Source organism: Callorhinus ursinus, unplaced genomic scaffold (assembly GCF_003265705.2).
Source record: "Callorhinus ursinus isolate GAN/ISIS: 27379988/994484 unplaced genomic scaffold, GSC_fseal_2.0 scaffold14, whole genome shotgun sequence".
Taxonomy (NCBI): Eukaryota; Metazoa; Chordata; class Mammalia; order Carnivora; family Otariidae; genus Callorhinus; species Callorhinus ursinus.
Window position 1 is genome coordinate 32,577,336 of NW_027397076.1, and position 24,403 is coordinate 32,601,738.

A 24,403-nucleotide genomic window follows, 5' to 3' on the forward strand; every position below is an offset into this window, starting at 1 on the left:
TTTTAAATCAACCCATACAGCTTTAGTACTTGCTATATTTCTAAGCGTATTAATGAAGGGTCTTAGTTTATCCTGCCCCTACTTCTTGGGGAAGCTGAATAAGCTGTTTTAATATAACAGCCATAGAAGAAGGTAGGTTGGATTGCTACATAGAAACAAAATTAACTGCTGCCCTCTCCCCATCATTCTTTCCCATGCGTTCCAATTTAATACAGTGTTTTGATGTCATATTTTGGGTTAGTGTCTAAATCACACAAGATTTTCTGACACAGAATGGTCAGCACATGCTCTAAAAGGGTTTGTATGTAATGATCAGTTTCAGCTGGGGAGTGTGGATGACAATTTGGGACTATGTGTACTCCTCCTGGTACGCTTTCAGTCTAGAGCAGTGCCTTTAAGGAAATGTCCTGTTCTGGCAGCTCCCGCTAAGATCTGTATGACGGAAACACCCACTTCCTGCCCAGAGCTCACCAGCTTCATTTCCTGAACTGCATTGATTTGGTGCTGCTACACCTCATTCCTCACAAATTCTTTGCTTATTAGCTTCTCTTCTCACTCTGATGATGATGATAATGATGATGATGGTCACGATGATGATATAATAATGACCACCACAAGCATGCAACCACTGAACCAAGGATGGTAATCGTTGCTGAACGTATATTATCTCATGGAATCCGTTCAACAACTCTATGGCTTGAATACAATTTTAAGCCCATTTTACCAAGAACAAAACTGAGACCTCATAAAAGATCTCATAGCTTGTGAGAAGTGAACCCAAGACTTACACTCAGAACATTCCTGACATTAAAGCCCGTGGCATTACCCACTCATTCCTTTCTGGGCCGCTGAGTATTTTTGTCCCTCCAAGCCACCCTTACTTTGACTTAACTTGATGTGCTTATAGCCTCACTTGGGTAATAAAGCTTACAACTCTATCTAGCCTTAGGAAAATCCTGGCAGTATACTGCCCCTGAATGACAAAAGTAGATCCGTAGTTTGTTTTTGTGATTTACCCATAATGCATCTTACCATTCTTTCCTACTGGAAGCTACTTACAGTGGCTCATAGATCAAATGGAAACCATGATATGAAAACTTTATAATGTATACAAACTGAGTTATTATTAAATTACTTTGTAAAGGCCAAAAGAGTTTTTTATAAAAGGCAAGAAGATATTGTTTCATTGATAAATACCCACATTGTTCCTCAAAAAAGGACTTAGGGCCATTAGAAATGTAATTTCAACTCAACCTGCTGTTCTTTAACACAGCCTTAAAAATAGTAAGAGAAAATTAATTGAAAAGAAATTTATGTTATTAAGTAATACTGTTTGACTTTTCACTTGGTCAGAAGTGAATGATATTTGGATTGTTTAGCCAAAAAATACTTAATAGTTTTGTTAAAAAGAATCTGTTTTTCTCTAACCATAATGTTGGGAATGCTAATAAATAAATAAATAAATAAAAAGGTTTATTCTTGTAGAATCTTCTGGATTCCCCTCGTAATTTGTATTTGAATATGAAAAAGTCTTCTCCTCTTCTAAACTTTAGTAAAAAGAATATTCGCATTCACTTTCCACAGATGTTTTGAATTTCCTTTATATCATGTACTCATTAAATCTGCTTTTCATAATTGGTCTTTTTTGCCTTTTTTTTTTTTTGCTTATCTATTTTTCATAGAATAGCACGGCAAGGCAATTTAAGCTTCTTAACAGCAGGTAATATGTATTTTGTGGCGAACTTTCTAATGGATGCAGACTTCAATGAACAAGATAGAAATATTTTTAAAAATAGAAGTATTCAGATATCTTATGTCTCCTGGCTGACCACAGTACCCCAACTGAGCAATTATATTGTTCCAAATGGAGAAATTCTTTAAATTATATTGCAGCATCATGCAGTTAATGGTCCAATGATATTCAAGACTAACTTTTCATTATTGGGGCAGATTATCTCTGCATCTTTATATATGCATGGAAATAGGTAAAGATAGACCTGACATTCTTGTCCTCAGAAATTCCTTTGTGAATTAATAGATGGGAATTTTTTCAGTGGTAAGCTCCAGATTTACAATAAATTCAAAATATATTAACAAGTAAAAATAAAAAATAATTGTAAAGACAATTTTTTTCTCAGTTTTAATGGCAAGTGTATATTTTGAATGCATTTTTTAAAATTTGTTTAAAGATTTTATTTATTATTTGACAGAGAGAGAGAGAATACAAGCAGGGGGAGCAGCAGACAGAGGGAGAGGGAGAAGCAGGTTCCCTGCTGATCAGGGAGCTGGATATGGGGCTCGATCCCAGGACCCTGAGATCATGACCTAAGCTGAAGGCAGACACTTAACCAACTGAGCCACCTAGACGTCCCTTGAATGCATTTTTGATAAATCTATTTGAAGTGTTTTCCCTCTATTCTGTAAACTGAATTTATTTTGGCCCATCATTTTATATTCTAAGGCATAAGAATTGCTATATGCAAAGAATATGTATTGCAAATATATGTTCCCTTCTATTTTCTTTTGGAGATCCAAGCAATCTTTTAAAGACTTGCTATGGCTGAAAACATACATTAGAATTATGGTGATGGTTTATTATTATTTTTTTAAAGGAGGGCATTTTGAAAATAGTTGTTAAAGTATGGGACAGGACGGTTAGTTGGCAATGAGTATAAGCATTTTCTTATTCATATTGATTTATATTGTACTAATCCTGTTATCTACTCATGGAATTTATATAGAATCCAACAAAATGGTCTTTTAGTTTATTCTAAGTGTGTATTTCAACTACAGATTAGTTTTAGATATGTAGACAGGGACATAAAATTTATGTGATTTTCTCCAGAATAATATAGATTCTTGGATATATAGTGACTTGGATGTGCTTACTTTGTTATTTGTTTGTGTACATATATGAGAAGGTGGGGTTTATTTTTTTATTAAAGCATTTTACATTGGCATTTTCTCATACAATCTTTCAATTCACCAAGAAAGCTGATGCACATACAAAATATTAAGTAGCAAATTATCCCATGAATGTCTGCCTTTTAAGATGATTTTATTTAAAAACAGTCTGTTTAAGCAAATTTATGGCTAAAATTATGTTTTCTGAAGATTTTATTTATTTATTTGAGAGATAACAAGCAGTGGGAGGGGCAGAAGGAGAGGGAGAGAGAGAGAGAGACGCAGACTCCCCACTGAGCAGGGAGCCAGACTCAGGGCTTGATATCAGGACCCTGGGATCATGACCTGAACCAAAGGCAGACACTTAACCAACTGAGCCACCTGGGTGTCCTTCAGCTAAAATTAAAGAGATATATGTGTCTATTTTCAATTCTTTTATAACTCTTTTTCTTCTTCTAGAATCCTCATAATAACAGTGCCAAGATGGTTTATATCAGTTTTCCTAGTTTTTATTCACTTTATTCTATTTATTTTTCCTGAGGTCTCAGATGCTATGGTTCATCATAGTTGTTTCCAATTATCTAATTACTTCTCATTTTTACAAGCCAAACTGATAAGGGTATCTTCTCTGTGTTCTACTGGAAATTTGTCAAATCTTAATTATTCGTGTTGATAGCGAATCCTTCCCTATAGACAATAGAATACGGCTCAGGGATGATTGAAGTGGCTTCTGGGGACAAGAGATGATTTCACTGTGTGTCTTGCTGCCATGAATTCATGTGTATAAATAAAATCAGACTAAAATAAATCAGACTAAAAGTACCCGTGAAAGGTAACACAAATTGCTAGAAATGCAGTGGGTGGATTCAGAGAGCTGGGTAGAAGTTGGAAGTGTCTGCGAATGTTCAGCATACTCAAAGAAAGCATGGACTCCAGACACAAACTTTCTGGACTTGAGCTCCAGCTCCACCACTTAACAAATTGGGCAATGCCCTTAAACCTTTCGGAGCCTAGTCAGTAAATGAGGGTAATTTTAGGTACCATGGACTGTTGTTGGCACCAGGGATATAGCAATAATAAAGCATAATTTATGAGTTCATAGAACTCACATGGGGGAGGGATAATAAATAAATAAAGATATAATTAGTCAAGGTGTGATAAAAACAAATAATATAGGATAAAAGAGTAAAGTGAAAGTACAGGAGGTTGGGGAGTTTGTCAATATTTTAGAAAAGGTGGTCAAAGAAGATGTTGCTAAGAAGATGGGATCTAAAGGAAGTCAGAGAGCAAGCCATGTAGATTTTCTGGAAAAAAAAATTATTCTAGGCAAAGAATAGGAAAAGAAAAGCCCTGAGCCAAGAACATGCGTGGTGTGTACGAAGAGTAGCAGGGAAGCTAATGAGGACTCAGCAATGTGAGAAAGTAAGACAAGGTGAATTTCAAGAGGTAGGAGACAATGAGTGGGATGGTAGCAAATCATATAGAGCCTTGAGTCAAGGTAAGGCTTTTGGTTATTACCTTAAGTGAGATGAGAAGCCATTGGAGTATGTCCTATAAAGCAATGACATAAATATTTTTTATAGACTAGCCATGACTTATATGCTGCGAAGGACGGTAGGAAAGAATGAATAGAAATGTGAGGGAGATTAACAAATGAAATAATTATAGCTCCAACTAGTTCAGTAGCTCTGTGGACATGCTGAGAAGTGATCAGAATCTAGATATAATTAGAAAGACCTAAATGAATTTACTAACATATTGACTATGAGATAGGAAAGAGAAGGTATTTCGCCTTAGCGTATGGAAGGAAGAAATTGCCATCTACAGGAGTACTGTTGGTGGAGAAGTTAAAGGACATAATATATATATTAAGGACATAATATTACATATCAACATATTATGTCTTTAATATGTAATATTATGTATAATATACTAATTATTTTTAACATATAGTTATATAATATATTAAGGACATGATATATTAAAGATGCCCATTGGCAGGTAGTTTCCTACAGAAGTCTGAAGTCTGTCACAGAGGAATAGAAATTTAGAATCAATCAGTGTATGGCTATTATCTGAGGTCATGACACTGAATAACATTCTCTGGGTAGTTGTGTTGATAGATAATGGGTCTGAGAACTGAGCGCTAAGGCATCCCAGCATCTGAAGTTAGAGAAGATCATAGGAACCAGCAAAGGATGCTGAGAAGAAATGGCTAGTAAAGAAGGAGGAGCACTTAGAGAACTCCAGAGGATTAGGGAATAAAATGTTTCAAATGCTATCAATAGATGAGTAATGGGGAGTAACCACTGAATTTGGTAACAAAAAGATGACTGTTGACCTGTGCAAGAGGAATTTTGGTAAAATGGTGGGGACAAAAGCCTTGTTGGGACAGATTCCAGAGAAAACAGAAAAGGAGAAACAAGAGACACTAGTTCTTAGTCAACTTTTTCAGGAAATTTGGCTACAAAGGAAAAAGGAAAAAGGATAGTGACTAGAGGAGGATGTGTGATCAAGAAATTTTTTTTAATTCAGAGATTGTTGTAAATATTAAATGAGATAATACATATAAGGTGAATAGAATGTAGCCTGGCATGGATGAACTCAGTAAATATTATTATTCTTATTAATTATTCACCAAAATTCTTTTCCATAAAACAGCAAAAAGTCAACTCTGTCCTTTTCCTTCTCAATCTCTGAATAACTAGGCAATTCTAGGAGAATAGAAATAGAAATCTTCAGAAGACACAGAAACCACCTTGACTTGTGATGACTAAAGTCAGCTGAGTTGGGGACAAGGAAATAGAGCTAATTCAAAACCATGAGTTATCAGATAAGCCAAACTCTCTATTTTTGCTATAGATTTCAAACTTTGCTGCATTTGACGCTGTTTACCGCCTCCTCCTTCATGAAGCTCTCAGCTCTCTTGATTCTCTGACAACTTGTGACTGGTTTCTCTGCCTCACTGAACATTTCTCCAAATTTTCTTCTTCCTCTCTAAGTGTAGATTTTTTCCAACATTTTGTTTTCACTCTTGGTCCTTTCTCTCTCTCCTTGAATGATCCCAACATCCAGAGAGGCCTCATTCTGAATGTTCAAATATGAATACATTTTCTTAACCCTACATTGGTTCTTCCTACTTTTTTCTCTGTTAAAATTGAAACCATTATCATCTTATTTGGTGGCTACAAAAAAAATCCTATCATTTTCAACATCTTTCCTTTTCGCTGGCCTCTCAAATCCCATTACTTGTCTGGCCCTGTAGTAGTCATCCTCTTGTCTATTTGTTGAAATGCCCTGGACCACTGTTGATTCAGAAATGTATGTTTCAAGCCTGATTCTCTCCCGAGAGTTCTAGACTCATGTCATCTCCACTTGGAATGCCTAATCATCACTTCAAATTTGACATATCTAAACTTGCAATTCCTCAAGTTTCCCTGTCACAGTAAAAGGCACCTCTGTTCATTCATTATGCCTGTCTAGAACTTCATAGTCATCTTTGACTATTCCATTTTTCTAACATCCCACCTCCCATTTATCAGCATATCTTTCAGTTCTGTTGTCAGAATGCATTCTAAATACATCTCAAGTCTGACCATCTCCCACCATTTCCACTGTCAACTATCATTATCCTTCCTCTAGATTACTGAAATACCCTCTGTGGAAAATACATGTTAGCCAATATCTTGTTCTGGCCTACTGTGTGTACAAAGAAGCTGTGCTTTTGTCTACCTACTGTGATTTGCCTGGCAAGAGAACTATATACAGATAATGATTTGTTGCATTTTCAGATGAAATCACTTCTTTGTAATCTGCTGACTCTCTCAATCTCATGTTCCTTCCTTTATCAATTGTAGGAGTACTTGTTGATGGGGAGATGCCATAAAATTGAAGGAACCTATAATACTATGGAGAGTTGCCTCAAACCACAGCACACTTTGCATGTGTCATTATCTACCCTGAGCAATACGACCTCCAAATTGATCTCCTTGGTAAGCTCTTGCTTCCATATCCTTATAGACTATTTTCTAACAAAGCGGCCAATTGCTCTTTTAATGCATAAAATACCATATCAGTCTTCTGTTCTAAAGCTTCTAATGCCTTCCCATTATACTTTGAATAAAATCCAAAGCCATTACCAACACCCTCACGGCCCTGAGCACATGATTTGGTGCCTGCTCAATAAGAAGCCTTTCCATACCTCTTCCCCTATTTCATTCTCTATTCCAGATATACTGGACTCCTTTAACTCTTCAGATATGACTAGTATGTTCCTGCTGCAGTCAAAACCAAAATGTCATCTCTCTTCTTTCTGCCATTTACTCTCTGGTCAGGGCATCCATTGGCAAAACTTGACTAGAGCTTAGCTGCTGAGGAAGTCTGGAAAATGTTGTTTTCAGCCTTCTAGTTTTAGTAGTACAGAGAAGAGAATAAATGAACAAGTGTGAAGCTAAGAACCAATAAACAACTATGTAGTGCCCTTAGCATAATATAAATTGCACAATAAATATTTATTGAGAAGGCAAAATGAGTATGTTCTCCTCAAAGTTTCTCCTATTCATCAGCACCTGCTCATCAGATTCTAAATAATACAGAGAGGCACAAGTAAATGGCGATGGAGGAGGTGTTCTGAGAATTATGTAATGAGTAGGTACAATATTCCCGAAAACTCATACGAAGGAAGCCAGTACAATGAGACTCTCTGGGTAAAAGTTGTTTTATGGAATTTCACTAATATTCGTATTCAAACTCCCCTCCTGGAAAAGTGAGATGTAGTGCTGTCCTAAGGCTGGAGTCCCAGGAACTACATCTGGCAGTGATGATGGGGCTGACATGAGAGACACAGGGCATGAACTGAGGCAGATCTAGATGATGGCAACCAAGGATAGAGCAGGAACTAAGCCACACTGGTATTAAAACTGAAGCATCAATTTCATTAAACTAGGTAGTGAGGCAGAAAACAGGAACCAGGCATTAGGACGAGAACTAGTCCCCGAGGGATAGAGCAATAGTCTCAGAAAAAAAGAAAGGACGCAGAGCTTTCAAAAAAAATTCTTGTGGTTCTGGAGCATAACTCACTGCAGTGTTCTGAAGATGAGCTGTTTTTTTAACCTCTACGTGGGGAAGAGCAGACATATTGTAAAATTAGGAAAACACGTGGCAGATGAAATTTAATTTATTATTATTCTATTAAGTTCTAGGAACTATGATAAGCATTTTGTATGAATGCATTACCTAATTTTCAGTTCACAAAACCCCCCAACGTTATTCATGGTCTCAGTTTTACAACTGAGAATAATGATACCCAGAGAAGTTAAAGTTCACTTTTCCCAAGTCACACAGTTTAGTAAGGGGTACAGACAAAAACAAATGACCTAGTTTCACAGCCCATGATCTTTCCCAGTAACTATATCTCCTAGTAAAAGCTGCTGGCATCACACATATTAAACATATAGGACACACACACACACACACACACAGAGGGGGTAAAAACATTTTATCAATAATGCAAAATATACTCACAACTGCCTTTAGAACATATATGGTGAACTGATTTATCTTGCTAATTAAGTTTCTTATATTAATATGATAATGCACTTTTTTGCCCAGCAGCACATTCCAAGCAATGAAAAGCAATGAAGGAAGGCAGGAGCATGGTGATGTTGGCTGGTGGGAATGCACATCTGTGACAACAACCCACAAAACAATGTACACATAAGTAACTGAGAAAAGACTGCATTTTTCTACATTTGTTTTATCAATGCAGTATTCATTTTGTGTTAAATGTATATTGATGATAAACTGCCTATTGGAATTTTCTTCATGCTCGTAATCACTCTTATGAGCTTAAGAAAAAAACACACAAAACATAAATTTGAACTTTTGAATTCTACTGTGGAGATACTGCAATTAAGTGCTATCGAACCAGGCTTTGTAATTTTTTTGTAAAGCTATAGAAAAACACATCAGTTTATATGTTCCACCTTTTTACTCCTTTTCTCAGTGTGTAATGGATTAAAAACAATGGGCTATCTCTGAACTGAAAATGCAGCATTTAAATCAGCAACACCTATTTCCAAGCACATTTTTCTAGCAAAGCCCAAGAAGAAATATAATCAAAAGGCCAAATTTTACACAAAATTTAAAAATGTAAATTTAAAAAACAAGTGACTTAAATAAATATGTTTCCTCTTAGATCTTGACAGGAGGCAACATTTTACTTGAAGATTGTTTTATTATAAAAAACTAATGTATGTAGCAAAGATTTGCAATTGTTTCTGCTCAATTTTTATCCCCCCTGGTGATTCCCACATCCTTTAATGGAACTACTACCCTTTACTCTTCCTCTATAGCAGTGTTAACATCTCCAGAGCACTTTCTCACCTCCATTCAACCCACTACAATTTGAATCTGTCAACCAACCATGGGGATTGTTCTCCCAGAATTTCTAGGTGCTTCATAGTTAAGGAGTACTTGATAGTTCTTACCTAATTCGACCTCTCTAAAACATTTGATACTATTAACCATTAACCTCCCTTTAAAATTTTCCTCCCTTGAGTTCTGTTTTAACATTCTTCTCTGGTTTTCTTCCTGCCCCTCTGATTGCTTCCTCACAAAATCTCTTGAAGCTTCCCCTTCTTTCTTTGTCAATGCTCAGTGTTGGTGTTCAATGAGATCTACTTCTCAACTCTCCTCGACAATTCTTTTTTGTGAACTTATCCGCTCTAAATTACTATTTCTAAAACCATATTTCCAGTCTTGACTTCTCTGGTAAACTCTAGACCTTTTAATCATACCACACATTGGATAATTACACTTAAGCCTCCATATAAACAAAACAAGAAAGGGATCATATTGCTGAACAATCTGCTGGCTCCCCTGTGTTCTGTATCTTATCCAATGTCATGACTATTCGTGTAGTTTTCTTAGTCCAAAATCCACCCTCACCTCCAACACCCACCATGCCCAAAAAAAGAATATATACCAATTCTACAATTTTAATATGTGCAAAACTTTCAATCCCCTCTCTCTTTACCACCTCTCTTACCTTCTTTCTTTCAAATTACCTCAACATCCTCTTTTCTTTTTTCCTTGATTCTGGTCTTGCCCACCTCCAGTATAGTCGCTGCCCTTTGCTTATGGTGATTCTCATCCAGTAGGTTGCCATTTTGTTTTTTGGATGGTTTCCTTCATTATGCAAAGCTTTTTAGTTTGTTGTAATTCCATCTGTTTATTTTAGCTTTTGTTGCTTGTAATAACTTTGTATGGTGACAGATGATAATTGGGCTTATCATGGGGATCATTTTGTAATGCATAAACATAATGAATGACTATGATATACACCAGAAACTAATAGGATATTGAATATCAATTATACATCAAAAAAGAAAAGGGGAAAAAAAAGTCTTCTCATCATGTCACTGTCCAGCTTACAACCCTTTAAATATTTTATGTGGACTTTGTGTCTCCTGCCAAATTCTCAGGCATTGGATACAAGCTCTTTCATAACCTGACTCTTGCTAACCTCTTGTCAGTATCAACTCCTATCCCAATACCCTAGTATTTTAGTATCTTAATAGTATTTTAATAGAAAAAAATCTATCAAACTATATAGTTTCTCGAGTGCACTATTGTATTCTTTCTTATCTTGGCACATGCTGCTCACAGAGAATATTATTTCTGGTATGTCTCCTCATTTGTTTCATTTCCTCTACCTCTACTTCTTTTATACTCAAGTGGAAATTTTCCATGATTCACCCTTCCCAAGGCACACACACACACACACACACACACACACACACACACACACACTACACACACAATTTGGGCCAGGTGCTCTATCTCTAGACCAGGATTTACTAACTTCAGAACCATCAATATTTCAACAAGGATAATTCTTTGTTGGGAGGCTGTTTTGTACAGTGTAAGGTGGTTTAGTGACATCCTCAGCCCTACACACTTGATTCCAGTAGCATCCTGGCCACCAGTTTTGACAACCAAAAATTTCTCCAGATATTGGCAAACATCCCATGCTGGGGGAAATTGCGTCTTGTAGAGAAACACAGCTCCCTGTTCTTACTTTCAATAATGAGCAAAATTATTCAGTCTTCCTTATTATGTACACTTTCCAAAGGCATAAAGGGAAAAAAGAGAAAGGAAATCTTGGAAATTTATCTTACAAAATCAGAGTAAAGATGCTAACCAAAACCTAAAAATGATAGTACACAGAACTATAAATTGTACTTTTGTGCATGGGTACAAAACCTTAAAATTAATAACAAAGGAAATTTAACAATGAATTAAACAACAGTATACCATTATTAAAGCAAATTAATTTCACAATTGCAAAAATCCTTCCACAAATATCAAGAGATTAAATTTACAATTCACTATATTTGTTGGCCAAAGGGAAAATATTATTATTTCAAGAGATACTGAAAATTCATTAATTTTTTTCATTTCTTTACTAGCAGAGTGCCTTGCCTCAAACTAACATTTTCCCCACTCCCAGCCAAGAAGAAGTGTTAAATTATTCTGAAAGTAAAGTGAAAATTACAGCATTGAATAAGAACTCTATGGATGTTTATTTCAGATGCTTATCAGACATGGTAGAAGAGAGAACTCATGAAATGGAAAAGAAGTTTGAGGAAAAAAAACACCTATACATAAGCAAATAAAAAAGGATGGAAAATTTGGAAAATTATATGAGAGATACATAAAATGGTGACAAAGATTAACAGAAGGAGATGAAAGAGAAAATAGGAAGAATCAATATTTCGTACACTAATGGCTACTGGCATCAAGTCAGGTATTCAAAAGTTTTACAAATAATAAATATGGTACATTTTAAAAATACAAAATAAAATACTTAGGTAAATTTTATTTAAAATTCTCATATCCCATAAAATAAAGAAAAAAGAATATAGAGCAAAAAATATATGAATAACTATCCTAAGAACAACAGTGAAAGTGATAACAAAAACAATAGAAGGCAGAAAACACTGGAAGGGGCGCCTGGGTGGCTCAGTTGTTAGGCGTCTCCCCTGCTTGTGTTCTGTCTCTCTGTCTCTCTCTCTGTCAAAATAAATAAATAAAATCTTTAAAAAAAGAAAACAAAACAAAACATTGGAAAATATTCAGATTGCTAAAAGAAAATAACTGCCAATACTGTATTCTAAACATACATGCACACATCACTGGAAAGTGAAAATAAAAAAATATTTTTAAGAACAAACACTACAAGAATCCATTCCCATAGACCTACACCAAAGAAATACCAAAAGGAGATCTTTAAGAAAGGTGATGATCTCAGACAGAAGCATGGAGAGGTAGGAAGAGATGAAGAACACTAGAAAAGGTGATTATGAAGATAACCTAATAAATATTGACCGTACAAAATTACAATGATAATGTCTTATGGGAACTAACATACATGCAGAATTGAAATGCATGAAAATAGTAGAACAAAAGGTGAGAGAAAAATAGTGTAATGATTTCTATGATCATCACATTATCTGGGAAGTAGCCACAGTAATAATTTATACTTTAATAGATTAAGAATTCATGATGTTATCTTCAGGTTAACCACTATAAGAATAATAAAAGAGTATATAACAATCAAATAAGGGGTAGAATGTAGAACATTTTAAAAAATATTTAATCCAGAAAATAAGAGAAAATGATATAGACAAGATGGGACAAATAACAAACAAATTGTATGTTGATAGATTTGGTTCCAAATATATCAATCAATCGTTTAAGTGAATTTGACTAAAAAATTAAAAGACAAGGATTGTTAGACTTGATTTTTAAAAACATGCAAACTATATGCTCAGTAAGAGATAAAATTCAAATACAAAAATGCATAAAAGTTCAAAGTAAAATGATGGGAAAATTAAGAGGATGAAAACATTACCAGAAAGAAATGAGGGTAGTGATATCAGTGTCATACAAAGTAGACATAAAGACAAAAAATATTGATGAGATGCCTGGGTGGCTCATCCAGTTAAGTATCCGACTCTTGATTTTGGCTCAGGTCATGATCTCAGGGTCATGAGATCAATCCCTGAGTAGTCTCCACACTCAGAGGGGAGCCCACTTCAGATTCTCTCCTTCTCCCTCAGCCCCTCCCCCCACTTGCCTGCTCTCCCCCTCTTTCTCTCTAAAATAAATAAATAAATCTTAAAAAAAAAATACAAAAACTATTGATAGATAAAAGCGGTTTTTTTTATAACATGAAGAGGCAATTCATCAGGGGGCGCCTGGGTGGCTCAGTCGTTAAGCGTCTGCCTTAGGCTCAGGTCATGATCCCAGGGTCCTGGGATGAGCCCCGCATCAGGCTCCCTGCTCAGCGGGGAGCCTGCTTCTCCCTCTCCCACTCCCCCTGCTTGTGTTCCCTCTCTCACTGTGTCTCTCTCTGTCAAATAAATAAATAAAATCTTTAAAAAAAAAAAAAGAGGCAATTCATCAGGAAGATATAACAATTTTTTTTGCAAGTAATAATATAATCTGAAAAATATAGAGTGAAAATGGAAAGAAAAAGAACAATCCAAAATTGGACTGGGAAATTTTAATACACCTCTCTCAGAAACTGACAGAATAAGCTAATCAAACAAAACAAAACAAAACAAAGACAAAAATCAAAAACAGGTGAGCTATAGATCATTTGAACAATGAAATTAAGAAATTACCTAAGCATGATATTTGGGTCACTCTATCCAGAACTGAAGAAAACACTTTATTTTCAACTGCACATTTACCTCATGCCAGCAGACCAGCCAGCAGAGAAAGGAGTGACTACATTGGCAGGAGTAATTGACCTTATTCTTATGTAGACACTGGGGCAGTAGGGAGTCTGTTAGGAGTCAGAGCATTCAGCAAGTTGCTTCTCACTGTTTCCATGTTCATTGATAATTTGAATGAGCAGTTTCAGTGACCAGGGCCTGATCTTAGAAGATATAATTAATTGAATATGAAAAAATGGAATTTGTAATTAAAAATCTTCCCACGAGAAAATCCAGGCTCAGATGGCTAGACCAGAGAATTTTTATAGATATTTAAAGAATAAATAAAACAAGTCTCACACAAAGTTTGTCAAGGGTAAGAGGGGGGAGTGGCAGGGAAGAAGGAAGAATTTACATTTTCCAACTGGCTTGATAAGGACAGAACAACCTTGTTACCAGAATCTGACAATAGTAAAAAAAGGAATGTTACAGGCCAAGCTCTTTCTCAAAAGGAAAAAAAAAAAAATTTTAAGCACAACATTAGCCAATCAAATGTCATTATATTCAAATAAGATCCTATACCAAAACCAGTTTTTTATTTTTTCTCGGAATATAATGTTTGCTTAAATTTAAAAAAGCAAATGAATGTAATTCACTACTTTAACATAACAGAGAAAAAATAATCTTAATAGATGCAAAAAAAACTCGATAAAACTGAATACCCATTAGTGATAAAAATACTTAGCAATCTAAGAATAGAAGGGGACTTCTTTAAATGAAAAAGAGCACCGACAAAGAAAGTGTACTTCAAACATGGTAACATATTGAATCTATTTGCTAGAAATTCAGACTAAGACAAGGCTGCCTTTACAAGCTATCATTACTTCTATTTATCATACTGTGCTCCTAGCTAATACAGTAAGACAGAAAAAAGAAGTAAAAAGAATAAGGATTGAAAATAAATAAACTTGACCTTGTTCTCAGATGACATGATAATGAGTCTGGCGGACTGGTCAGAGAGTCAACAGTAGATTACCCTTGCTAAAAAAGAATTCATGCTATTAGGCCCACAGATAACCCCTGCCAGCATAGCTTCTCTGTTCATGAGCCAATCATGCAAATAGTAAGGTGGAAAAATAGAGGCTGGCTAACATATACTAGACAAATAATTCTGTCCATCTGATTTGAGTGCTTCTCTGAAACTGATACTCTGTAGTAAGAATTGTCATAAAACACAAAAGAGCTGCAAACATTTGTGTCACTCCCACATGTCTCCATCTGCATGCCTCTTCCCCATATCTTCTCCAATCTTCTGCCATTACACCTTTCAGATCCCTGAACACCCTGCAAAGCTATGCACCACTTCCAGGAGTTTGTTTGTCTTGAACCACCTATTCCTTCTTCACATAAAGTTGATGCCAAGGTGTCCCGAAGTTCTGTCCACTAGGAGAGTTTTCCCATCACCATCATCTTCCAGGGCCACCCTTAGTGATAGTAGTGTGGTGTCAGTCCTTTCTCCCTTTGCACCAACATATCAAGCAATCCATCCATGACCCAGGCCCGGCTGTTTTGCAGCTCCATTTGCTGGCCTTAAGGAATTCTCAAAGAGGATGTACCTGTGAGTTTAGAGTTTTTGCTACAATGGTAGGTGACCAAGAGCTGTGGTCAAGAAACCAATGTGAGATCTTGACCATCTAACAAGTCTATCCAGACCAGAGAAATGACTACACTGTAGGTGTGTAAAGTGAACATGGACTAGGACTTCACTTATAACCTGGCCCCTATACATCCCTCTCCACAAGGTGGCCAGTTGATGTCTGGGTCTTCTGGTATGAGTGCCAGTTCAGAACCTGTGTCTAAGTGATCTCAAAAGATCTGGGTATTTCTCCTTTCCCCCATGCATGCTATTCTATGGTGGGTCAGGCTAAGCTTTGATGCTCAGCAGGTTAGGTGTATTGAATGCATTTTCAACTTAGGATATTTTCAACTTATGATGGGCTTATGGGGACATAAACATATTGAGGAAGATCTGTTCTTCACTTCGGGGGCCAAGCTGAGACAACCCTATTTACTGGTCTAAAGGCAGTGACAGGAAGCAGGGGAAGATCCTGAGGAAGGCCAGGAGAGGCTTTCTTCTCTTGCAAGGAAGGGGATATGGAACTGTTACTAACCTAGAACATCCAGGGAAATATGGGAAATTGAGCTTCTCAAGTCTACTTACCCAAATATCTTCATCCAGCTCTAAGGGTCCCACTCCTTCCATCTCAGGTCTTGATGGAAGAAGACAGGTAACTCAACCTCCTATGTGACACTGCCACTCTGAAACTCAGAGTATTGGACCTGATTTTTCAGCAGATCCTAGCCCCTCCCCGTCAAGATTTGAGTTTCTCTTTATCATCACCATGGAGACCTTCTGGCTTTTGTACAATCCCTTGTTATATGGTAGCTGACCTGAGCATTGTATATTCTTCCTTCAGGACTTCTGTGGAAGCTAGCAATAGCAAATCAACTCCAGAGTTCATATACTAATTCTTTTCCTCATGTCTCACAAGGGCTAGAGCTGTAACATAAGCCCTAGTGCAACCCCTTCCACCTGTGCCTTATCACAATTTGTCACAGGGAAGAGCTTTAGTAATCATGATGCTAGGCACATCGAGATACACATCCAACAGTTACCAAGCTATGAAGCACACTTCCCAGAAGTTTGCTTACCCCAGATCACTCTCTTCCTTCCAAAGGTTTATGACCAGCTGTACCGAATGAAGTTATGCCCATTAGGAGGCCTTTCCCTCACTGCTGTCCTGCGGAGCTACTTCTCAGTGGGAGTAGTGTAGCAACAGTTCTTTTTCTACTCGTGCCAACATATCAGTCTTCCCTGACCCAGGCCCAGGTGTTTGCTCCTTCACTAACTAAGCCTAAGGAACCCCGCAAGAGGCCATCACTGTGCCCTTAGGGAGAGTTGGAGAGAGAGTTCTTACTGCCTTCTGACTGATAAGCTCTCCAATTCCAGAATCTCGCATTAAGGGGTCAACCTCTGGTACTATGCTGAGTTTTTCAACAGCAAAACCTATATACCCAAAGGAAAGGACCTGAAGATAAGCAGCTTATTTGAGAGTTGTGCCCAAAAAGTACGAGCAGGGGAAAGAGGGAAATAAGGAAAGGAAGCCAAATAAAGAGTGTGTTATGAAGCAGGTTACTGTGATGGGCAACTAAAATGCAATCTCTCTGGAGAGAACTTTTGGAGATAATGTTAAACATGGCTCAAATTCATCCTTCCCAATGGAGAGGAAAGCTGGAGTTATTTATCTTTGAACTCCAATCCATCATTGGCCAGGGACTGCTCCCTGGTTGCTCCTTCCCCCTGGTACTTCCAGAGGCCCTGAATGTAAACTGAGAAGCCCTGAGATTTAAAATGGCAGGAACCTGCAGGAGGGCACTGTGGTATGTGCGGGCACAGTGAGGGACAAGCGGATATGGGCATGGATGGCATTGATTATATATGATCCACACAGTATAGTTGATGGAAAGTGGGGAAATTATGGGCACAGGAAAGGTTTTATTTCTTAGAAGAAAAAGCTACGATATTATTTTTTTAAAGATTTTATTTATTTATTTGAGAGAGAGAGAATGAGAGACAGAGAGCATGAGAGGGAAGAGGGTCAGAGGGAGAAGCAGACTCCCCACTGAGCGGGGAGCCTGATGCAGGACTCGATCCTGGGACTCCAGGATCATGACCTGAGCTGAAGGCAGTCGCTTAACTGACTGAGCCACCCAGGCACCCAAAGCTAAGATATTATTGCATAGACACTTCCACATGCCATGGCTTTAAAGAGATAGCTTATTTTCTTCTCATGGCACACTCAAAGTTCCTGGTCTCTAAGTGGTTCTTCTCCATATAGTCATTCAGAAGGCAAGCCCATGACAGTTCTGCAATATTCAATATGTAGTTTCCAAGCCCACACTGAAAATCACCTTTTCAGCCAGGGAAAGGGAAGGACAGAAGGCAGAGATTTTCTCACACGCAAGGATATTGAAGCTAACAGACATCGTTTCTGCTTATGTAATATTAGCAAAATTTTTGTCACATGATAACACTCAGCAACCAAGCTATCTGGCAATTGTTGTTCATAGCTGTGAAGCCACATTCCAACAAAACTTTTTTTCCAGGAAAGTGAAGGAGGATAGATTGTAAGTTCGTGAATGCTCAAAAGGTAAGAGCACCAGAGGGGATTGCAGATACAGATTAAAGTTCATGAGAACAAGAAATGGTTATAAATATAGTATTCAAAGTTGCAAAAACAATTAATCTAAGTATCAAAAATTAGGAGAAAAAAAGGATTATATGTTAGTTCTATCTTTAATTTTTTGAGGAAACTCCATACCGTTTTCCACAGTGGCTGCACCAATCTACATTCCCACCAACAGTGCACGAGGGTTCCCTTTTCTCTACATCTTCACCAACACTTGTTTTTTCTTGTCTTTTTGATTCTAGCCATTCTGACATGTCAGGTGATACTTCATTATGGTTTTGATTTGTATTTCCCTGACGACTGATGTTGCAATCAATGTTGAGCACCCTTTCTTGTCCCAGCTGGCCGTCTGTATGTCCTCTTTGGAAAAGTATATTTTCAGTACTTTTGCCCATTTTTCAATCAGATTATTTTCTTGTTATTGAATTATATGAGTTTTTCAAATGTATTTTGGATATTAACCACTTCTCAGATACATGACTTGCAAATATTTTCCCCCATCCATAAGTTTTTTTTTTCATTTGTTGATTGTTTTTCTTCTTCTTTTTTATTTTTTGCAGGCCCACTTGGGTGTATAGCCAAAGAAATTGAAAACAGGATATCAAAAATATATCTGTACTCCCATGCTCACAGGAGCTTTATTCATAATAGCCAAGATATGGCAACAATCTGTCAACTGATGAATGGATAAAGAAGACGTGCTGTCTAGCTACAATGGAATATTACTCAGCCATGAGAAAGAAGGAGATCTTGCCAATTGAGACAACAAGGATGGACCTTAAAGGCGTTATGCTAAGTGCAATAAATCAGACAGAAAAAGAAACACTGTGTGATATCACTTATATGTGGAATCTACAAAACCCAAATCTGTATAAATAGAGAGCGGAACAGTGGTTACCAGGAGCTGGGGGATGTAAAAGTGAGGAGATGTTGGTCAATGAGTACAAACTTCCAGCTAGAAGATGAATAAATTCTGATGAATAAATCACAACATTGTGATTATAGTTAACAGTACTGTATTGTATACTTGAAAATTGCTAAGAAAGTAGATTTTAAATGTTCTCACCACAAAAAAGGAATGGTAATTATGTGATGTGATGGAGGTGTTAGCTAAAATCATTGTAGTGATTATATTGCAATATATGTATTTCAAATCAATATTTTGTACACTTTAAACTTACATGATGTTATAGGTCACTTATATCTCAATAAAGTCAAAAAGACATAAGGTACATTTTAACTGTAGACAGTAAAAAAAAAAAGAGGAGAAGGAAGAGAATCAATATTAATAAACCAAATACTCATGTTTCATGAAAGGGAGTTGACAGTGATTGTCTAAAGGTAATAATAGAAGTTCACTCATATAATTCAGTGGCTTGAAAGTAACCACCAAAGGAATTTAAAACAAACAAAAAGGTTTTTAAAAAATCGCTGTTTTTAGATATGAATGTGGGAAGAGGAGGGTAAAATTTAATTTTTATCATTGCTTTGAACACAATTAAAATACATTTTGAAAATATAAAAAATGAAATAGGTCTTGATTGGCTAATATAAAATAATTTCTAAAATATGTTATTGGGGCACCTGGGTGTCTGAGTCTTGATTTTGGTTCAGGTCATGATCTTAGTGTCGTGGGGATCAAGCCCCACGTGAGGCTCTGTACTCTGGGGAGTCTGCTTGAGGATTCTCTCTTCTCCCTCTGCCTTCCCCCACACTCATGTGTGCACACACATGTGCATGCTCTCTCTCTCTCTGTCTCCCTCTAAAATAAATCTTTAAAAAATATGTTATTTACTGAAAAAAGCAAAGTACATAACAGTGTATTTAATGCAATCCCATTAGTGTAAATAAGAAAGGATTTACACACACACACACTAAACAGAGTAATCTTTATGCTTACATATATTTTTTAAAAGATACATAAAAGATTTTCATAATGATTATCATCGACGAGTGAAATTGTTGATCAGAAGTTTGGATTAGAAAAGGAAGTATTTCAACTTTTCAGATTTTTTTTAACCACTTCAATTCATTACTATTGTTCACATAAAGTTTAAAGTTATACTTACAGGGAAAATAAACCCATAAGGCTAGAAAGTCAAACACTCCTAACTACATTTTCTAGCCATGTAACTTAAACTGTGAACTATTTTAAATTCCTTAGCATTCACTGCAGCCATCTGTCTCCCATCAGTTGGAATCACTGAGTTATAACACTACAGAGTTGCATTAATCTGGCAAAGAAGAGTACTCTCCTTTCTCACATTTCCCATCAGTGCTATTTGAGTGACTTCCACCCACTGAGAACAAGACAGTTCTAAGTTAGCATGCATTCATTCATCCATTTATCAATTCATCCATCTCCTTAAAATTTCAAGTCAGAAGCAGCAACAAAATCATTAGAAGCAGCTGACAAAAACATCATGATGGTGATGGATGGTGGAAAGAGAATTTCTGGAGACAGTGATGTTTTGGCACAGGTATTTGCTTTATTTATTTATTTATTTATTTATTTATTTATTATTTTTTTTAAAGATTTTATTTATTTGACAGAGAGACACAGCGAGAGAGGGAACACAAGCAGGAGGAGTGGGAGAGGGAGAAGCAGGCTTCCCGCGGAGCAGGGAGCCCGATGCAGAGCTCGATCCCAGGACCCTGGGATCAAGACCTCAGCCGAAGGCAGATGCTTAACCATCTGAGCCACCCAGGCGCCCCAGGTATTTGCATTATTTAAAGAGGCTCTGCCAACTCTGGGCAGAGCTGGAAAAGTGTCTTAGTCTTTGTCCAAAATTTTTTATTCTTTTTTAATCACAATACCTTTAAAAATAATAGCCCCGGGCGTAAATATTAAATTGGGGAGGTTTTATTAATAATCATTCCTTCTCTAAAGCACTTTAATGAATGTGATTATTTAAGTGTGGCAGATGTCCTGATGAATCTGCTCACCTGTACCCACTTTGTACAACCAAAGAGAAATAATGACCACTTTTAGTATAATATGCATTCATGAGTTATGCTTTGAACATAAGGTAAGATTTTCATTCCCACATAATGAAACTTTTTATGATGTGATTATTTTTACTTTTCAGCTGGCTCAATGCATTTTTTTCTTCAAAATTGATTAAATGTGCCATGTAGTTTATGCACTTAGGTCCCTATAGCCATTTAGAACATCACTCGGACATTACCTTGCCTGATGCTTCTGATCACATGGATGCATTTCACGCTGTTCTTTGAGATATTTATTTAAGTCATTTAAAAGCATGGTTTTGGTTGAATTCCCACTCTTCCCCTAAAAAGAGAGGATAGGCTTGCTGCTGAGTGGGGTTGTGCATTCTGTTGGGCCGAAACCAGAGTTACAAGTTCCCCTCTTAATTATCAGGGTCATGGGGGCCAAAGAAGAAAAGAGGAAAAACAAAACAAAACAAAACCCAAAACCTGCAAACATGCCTAAAACCAAAATGGTAGGAGGTGATTCAGAGGGCCATAAAATCTGAGGCTATCAGAGGCAGACTCCAGAGGATGGAGAAAGAAAAGTCTAGAGCTAGGAAATGAGTCCAACGAAAAGAAAACTGGACAAGAGGCCCAAAGCGTTTTTAGGCAATTGACTAAAACAGGTGTCGGTCTGCTATCTGTGACAACATCTGCCCAGGTGGAATCACTGTGTGCAACTCTTCAGCTGGTTCAGTGCATAAAAATAGCAGAGGATGCAAGTGGGGGCAACCCCTTCAGGTCTCATCCGCTCAAAAGCTCTGTATAGGCTAGTGGGGCTGAACTCAGGTTAAGTAGCCAAGCATTCACTTAGCTGCATTATGACTTTTAGATACATCCCCCTCCTAATCTAGAACAGTCTGTCCTCCTTCAGTCAAATAGCAAGCACATAAAAATATACAACAAAACCATAGACAAACAAACAAAAACAACAACAACAGAAGAAATGAGGTAAAAGAGGACAAATCAAAGGATGCAGAACAAAGAGTGGATATCAGCTTGAATATGACTTAGGATTTTCGGTAGCTCCTTTCCCACACAATAAAAAAGTATCACCAGGTGTGTAATGTTAGGGCAAGACCCCCCTGCCAATGAAACAATACTTTTTTCACTCCTCTATTATTTTTTAATAGATGGGATTAATGATGGGATTGCATCGTTTAACTTCTCCTACAAATAGGTATTGAGTTCCTACTATACATGTTCCAGGGGCTTGTTCTGGAAGATGCTCTGACTTTTGCTCTCATGGAGTTTATAATCCAGTGGGAGAAAAATCACCAATCCCCCTCAGATGGGTTTTCCAGTCCAAAAGAATGGAACAATGGAAACCAGCTGGGAGGAAAGGGTGTGCTGAGACAGGCTGCCCAGCTTCTTTGCAGTCGTAGGTGACATTTCATGGAAGCACATAAAGACACTGCATTCTACATAAGATTAGTGCACGGCTTTTGAATTTTTAGACACTTTAATAAAATAACAAATGCCCCGTAGAAATTAGATAAGTGTTCTAATGATCCAAATTTCAATTGACAGGAAGAAATTTAGTTACAGACACTAGGGAGGGATCACTTTCTTATGAAAAGGGAAAAATGGTTACATGGGAAGGCAGGGAGCTATCACGCCTGAGCTAAGAGGCAGTTCTGCTTCATCCCAAATTTCCAATATTTTGTAATGAAGAAGCCCATCTTCTTCCCACCATCTCTAGGATCCAGAAGAGTTTTATTTGAATCCCACCTCACTGCCGGTTCCTGGGCTCTTCTGCAAGTGTCACCATCTGTGAAAAATGGTAATAAATAATACTTGTCAACAATGAAGGATTAAATGAGAAAATGGAAAAAAAATGTGTAGCTCAAAATGAACTATGTGGTCTTAAAAATAGAACGAATTATATCCTTGATGAGAAGTACTTATTTTGATATAATTGAAAGGAAAACCTTGCCGTGCCCATAGCCAGGGCAGAGAGAGAGAACTTGAGGTTTCCCATCTATTGTCTGAGACTTCCACCCAGCCACAAGACCAGAGCTCTCCAATTCCCACTTGCCCTGTGGGACCAGCAGAAATTAAATATTTCCTTTAATATATAGCTCAAGTCTGAGCTGTCATTTTGTAAGACAGAAGGAGAAGTGGAAATGTGACTTGTGGGTTAACATATTGCTGCCACAACAAATTACCAAAAATTGAGCTGCCTCAAACAACACCCATTTGTTATCCAAATTTCCCATGGGGCAGAAATCCAAGCACAGTGTGGTTCTGGGTGGTTCTCTGCTGAACTGCAAGAGGAAAAAATCAAGGTGCTAGGAAGCAGTTGCCCCAAGCTCATTCAGGTTATTAGATTATTCTCTTGTGGAAATAATAATTATTTGGTTATTTCCCTGTGGTTGTAAACATCAGATATCTGTTTCCTTGCTGATTGCCAGCCAGAAATTTCTCTCAGTTCCCTCAGACCATGTGCATTCCTCCTCCCATCATCCTTTCCATCTCCACACCAGCAATGGGTATCGATTACTTCTTACCTTTGAATGACTCTGACTTTTCTTCTGCTTCTTCCAGCTGGAGGAAGTTCTGTGCTCCTAAAGCTCACGTGATTAGATTGAGCCTATCTAGATAATCTATTTAAGGCCCCTAACTTTAATTCATCAGAAAGTAAATAATAGAGTCACAGTTTCTGAGGGATTAGGGTATGGACATCTTTGGGAGGCCATTATTTTGCTCAAATCAGTTTGGTTGCACTAGGGGAGCTAACGGAAATGGTTCGGCTATGGAAGAAGAGGAGAGACATGATTAAAAATGACTTACAGATTTTGGATACTAGCCCTTTATCTGATATGTCATTTGCAAATATTTTCTCCCATTCTGTCTGTTGTCTTTTGGTTTTGTTGACTGTTTCTCCCATTCTGTCGGTTGTCTTTTGGTTTTGTTGACTGTTAGGGCTCCACACTCAGTAGGGAGTCTGCTTGTCCCTCTGCCCCTTCCCTGGCTCCTGCTCTCTCTCTCTCTCTCAAATAAATAATATCTTTAAAAAAAAAAGAGTTTAAAAATGTACCAGCTTCTTGCTAGGGGCTCAGTATTCCTGGAGGATGTCAAAGTAAACTGATCTTTCAGGAACTAGTCACAGTGGGGAGGAGAGAAGAGGGGTAGGACAATAGATCAGAATGCACGTGGAGAGGTGGGAATGTAACTGACTGAGCTAATATAACTTTGTGGCATTGAGATCTTAACCAGAGGTCCATTTTCCATGAAGCTAATGAAGCTTACACTTTGGGAAACTTCTCAATACAGTACTTCTCCGAAGCTTGGGAGGGGACTTAGCAATGTGTGAACCTCGTTTTGTGCGTGCAATTTTGTAATCATTTTCTTTCTTTCTTTTGTTCAGCTTTACTGAGGTATAACTGACAAAATTGTGAAATATTTGATATATGCATACATTATGGAAGGTTTCCCCCCAACAAGTTAACACATCCATCACCTCACCTACTTACCTTTTCTGTGTGTATGAGAAAACATTTAAGTTCTATTCTCTCAGTAAAATTCTTTGTA